We start from the raw sequence: 5,035 nt of genomic DNA on the forward strand, positions 1-5,035 counted from the left end.
ATCCCTTTGTTGAAAGGATTTACTGTAGATCTCCTCAAACCTGAATTGCAGAAAATCTTTCTTGTACAAATGGCTATCCCCTGGAGGTATGTTCATATTGAAACCACATTTTGTTCATAATAAATTGGTTTTATTAGTAGTTTTCAATGGAGGGAAACCTAAAACCTACCTAACATCTAATCTTAAAAAGGGTAATTAGTTGGAGTTATTAAAAACTCACCATCCAACAGATTTTTGAAAACTCATGCAGAGCTTCAGAAAATATTAATTCCTTTTTCCTTTGCAAAATAACCTAAGCAAATGAGATATTCCTTAGAAATAAGAGAAGTCCCATAAAGAACGATGAAGGTGATAAATCTTTAATGCTCTGGACATTCTAACTCCCTATTCTCAGCCTGAACTAGGGGATAGAATCTAAAGGAGACACATTAAAATTTGAGGGAAATGAAATATATTTAATTCATCTATATCTATCTATAGAAAAAAATGAGGGCCTCAAAGAATGGAAAGAAATATGAAAGAGGGGCTTTTTATTGGGAGGAATTAGGCTAAGAAAGGACATGATTTGGAGAAATTATTTTCTAAAAAATACACTGTAATGCAACTGAAAGGTGCTTTGATTAGAAAAATAACCCTAAGAGCAATTCATACCCCATATAATGCTTATGGAATTGTTCCCATCCACTCTGGAGCGATCTGTGGCTTCTGGAAAAATCTGTGGTCAGAAAATTTAGAGAAATGAGTAATGCCTATCATTAACTTCTTCTCTTAGTCTATTGACTGTTCATCTTTAAGATACCCCCGAAGTAGGGCTACTGCAAGTCAGAATCATTTATGAAAAGCCAACCACATGCAGGGTGCTGGACTAGTCACTCGGGAAAAAAGAAATAAGGTGCCATTCCTGGCATTAAATTGCTGTTGTTCCATTGCTAAGTCATGTCCAACTCTTTGTGATCCCATGGACTACAGCATTGCAGGCTTTCCTGTCCTCCACTGTCTCCTGGAGTTTGCTCAGATTCATGTCTATTGGGTCGGTAATGCCATCCAATCATGTCATCCTCTGCTGCCCCCTTCTCCTTTTGCCTTCAGTCTTTCCCAGCATTGGGGTCTTTTTCCAATGAGTTGGCTCTTCCCATCAGGTGAGCCAAAGTTTTGGAGCTTCACCTTCAGCATAAGTCCTTCCAATGAATACTCAGGGTTGATTTCCTTTAGGATTGAGGGGTTTGATCTCCTTGCAGTCCAAGGGACTCTTGAGAGTCTTCTCCAATACCACAATTTGAAAGCATCAATTCTCTGGTGCTCATTAAATGGTTGTATGTTTAAGAACACATGCACAACAGTCCCTTAAATAGATCAGAGATGTATTGAGTAGATCTGGGCCCCCCAGGTGGCACTAGTGGTAAAGAACTCACCTGCATGCTGATGCAAGAGACATCAGAGATACTGGTTCGACCCCTGGGTCAGGAAGATCCCCTTGAGGAGGGCAAAACAACCCACTCCAGTATTCTTACCTGGAGAATCCCTTGCCTGGTGGGTTACAATCCATAGGGTCACAAAGAGTCATGACTGAAGCAACTTAGCACACACACTTATTGAATAGATACCCACAAGCAGAGTGATGGAGACAAGGAGATAAGCAGGAGGATTAGGATAAACACTACTGAACTCCTCCTACTAGCTGGGGAGCAGGAGTCAGGCAGGGCCAACTCCAGGAAGAAATGGAGGCTGGGACCTGGCTGGCTTTCTGTTGTCTCCTAGCAGATCTAAGGGAAGAGCATGAAAAAGCTTGACCATTGACTTAGCCTGGGCCTGAGAATATATTCTCTCTAAATGGCTGGTTGCTTTACTGGGTGGTGGAAGATGAGCTAACAATATGAAGAATAGTAGGATGGATATAAGCTCGTATTTCTGGCCATGAACATGAGCTTTGCGCCAAACAGCAGATGGACCAAGTTCCAGTATTAGTTCACCCACTTAAAGGCATGTTGATGGATTTGTCTCCACCAATGTGCAAAGAGGTCGTGGCGTCTGGAGTCTGGGATCTGGCTACAAGTCAAGACAATGCCTCGGTACTTGATTTTCTCAGCCGAATGATGAGACTGCTGAATGGAACAGACTTCTGTAGGCTCTGTCTACCCAGCAGCCATCCCCCGTCCTGCTGGCTACAGCACCGGGTTTGCCTGTAAGAAATGTATCCTCTCCTTGGCTCCTGTCATGTGACTGGAAGGGGGATGACCACACCCCAAGGAGCAACTGGTGCAAGGCAGAGCCCCAGTTGCAAATGGGACTTGGCCAGGCCAAAGAGGTCCAGCACCAGACTTACTGAAACAGTGATGGGAAAGGACCTTACTTCCCACTGGACTGCTAAACTGGCAACATCTGACCCTGGGGATGGTCATCTCTGCTCCTTGGGGAACAGCCTGCCTGCGAATGAAGCCAATACAAAAGAACGATAAAGTTGGAAACAGAAGGAGCTCACTCCTTCTGGGGTTGGAGAGGGAGAGAGAGAGAGAAACAAAAAATGGAGTCTGGCTCCTGGCTGCTCTAAAGCCAACAAAGAGGCAAGGTTGGTGGAAAGGAAAAGTTGCTTTATTTCAGAGGCCAGTAACCTGGGGTGTGTGTTCACATTCAGCTCTGACTGTCATCTTGAAATTAGTCATGTGGTGGGCTAGTCAGCATTATCTTGATTCTTTTAAGTACAGTTAACCTTTAGTTCCAAGGTTGGTTAATTCCCATTTCTTTGAGGCCAGTTCTTAGAACTGTGACAGCTTATGTCATGGATATTAGTGAAGGATAGGGAAGCCTGGCATTGTGCAAAGAGTTGGACACAACTTAGCAATAGAACATGTCATGGCTACAGTCTGGTCACCATGTAGCTAACTTCTTCCACTGGTGGGGGTTTCAGTATAAGGCAGCTCACAAGATATGGCTCAGATGATATAGATATATCATCTATAGCCCTTGAGGAGGAACTGAATGTCCTAGACTTACTTTGCTTTAATGACTAAACTATCATCATTATATTTGGTCTTATTTAACTATTTTCCTTTATTTCTGCATTTTCTCACTTCTCTGAACTTATTGTTTGGCTAAAGTTTTGCCACAGACAAAAGGCAGACAGAGGACATCGAGGGAAGAGACCACAGGGTCTGAGCAGGCTCAAGTTGGGGTGGGGGTGGAGAGAGCTGAAAACCCCTTGAACTTCTTATACGAACCAATGGATTCCCTTTCTTGGCTTTGTTCATTTGTTTAAACTGGTTTGAGCTGGCTTTTCTGAAACTTGCATGAGAAGGGTTTTAATTAAAGAGGGCATACCCCATAGGACCAAACAACTGTGAGAACTGCACAAATACTTGTTAGTTCTCATCTTTCTCTAAACCTAAATCTTCTCTGATCTCCAAACTGGAGATAATACTTGCCCTGCTTACTTCAAAGGGTTGCTGGGGGGATCAAAGAAAATCACAACACTACACAACTGTGCCACTAACTAATTTTTAGTCAACTCTTCCCTTGAATCAAGATTCTTTAGGGAATTCTGAGTGGAAATGTTGCTAAATCTGAGATTTTCCTTGATTTTTCTTATTTTAGTTTTTCAAAACAGGACCACAATTTCCCTTCAAATTTTTTTCTTTTTTGCTTCTTGTCATCCAGAGAAGCACTAACCAGTCCCTGTGGAGAGGAAAGCAAATTGGGTTTGGATTTCTAAAAGTTCCTTAATGATAAGGAAAATGATGAATTGCTGGAAAGAGGTAAGGGGTAGGTTGGATTAGAATTTGCTAATGCTTGATCTGGAAAATTCTTTAGACATTGAACTGAAAGGGGTAAATTGTCATTAGTTACATCTTTGAAGGCAAACAGGGATCTCAGGCCTCCACTGGAGGGGGTCATTACTCTCTTCTTTCTGCTCTGTCCCACTCTTCTCTGAAGAACTCTGGGAAAGCCAGGGCTTTCATGTCACAGCTGGGACATTTTCTCTTTAGAATCAATCTCTGATGAGGGAACCCTGCCACACTGTTGGTGGGAATGTAAACTGGTACATCCATTATGGAGAACAGTATGAAGGTTCCCTAAAAAACTAAAAATAGAGCTCCCATATGATCCAAAAATCCTGGCTTCCCTGGTGGCTCAGTCGGTAAAGAATCTGCCTGCAATGCAGGAGACCACATGCAATGTGGGAGACCCAGTTTTGATCCCTGGGTTGGGAAGATCCCCTGGATAAGGAAATGCAACCCACTCCAGTATTCTTGCCTGGGAAATCCCCTGGACAGAGGAGCCTGCAGGCTACAGTCCATGGAGTTGCAAGAGTCAGACATGGCTCAGCAACGAAACCAAACCAGTGGTCCAACAATCCTACTCCTAATATCTGAAAAGATACGTGCACCCTGATGTTCACTGCAGCACTGTTTACGATAGCCAAGACATGGACGCAACCTAAATATCCATCGACAGATGAAGGGATAAAGAAGATATAGCGTATATACACAAGGGAGTATTACTCAGCCGTGGAAAAGAATGAAATAATGGCACCTGCAGCAATATGGATGGGCCTGGAGACTGTCATACAGAGTGAAGTAAGTCAGAGAAAGACAAATATCATAGATACTGCTTATGTGTGAAATCTAAAGTACAAGTACAAATGAACTTATCCGCGAAACAGAAATAGAGGTACAGATACAGCAAACAAACCATTGTTTCCAAGGCGTAAGTGAGTGAGGGATAAATTGAAAGATCGGGATTGACACGTACACACTACTGTACCTAAAATAGATGACTAACAAGGACCTACTGTACAGCACAAGGAACCCTACTCAATACTCTGCAGTGGCCCATATGAGAAAAGAATCTGAGAAAGAGCAGATACATGTCTGTGTATAACTGAGTCACTTTGCTGTACACAGGAAACTAACACAACATTGTAAACCAACTCTATTCCAATAAAAATTTTAAAAAGTGTCTTGGTTACTAATACCTGCAAATACCTAGAACTCATCCAAGTATTAAGCAATAACAACATTCTTATATTAAAAAAAAAAAA

Source organism: Bison bison, unplaced genomic scaffold, assembly GCF_000754665.1.
Source record: "Bison bison bison isolate TAMUID 2011002044 unplaced genomic scaffold, Bison_UMD1.0 scf7180017864061, whole genome shotgun sequence".
Taxonomy (NCBI): Eukaryota; Metazoa; Chordata; class Mammalia; order Artiodactyla; family Bovidae; genus Bison; species Bison bison.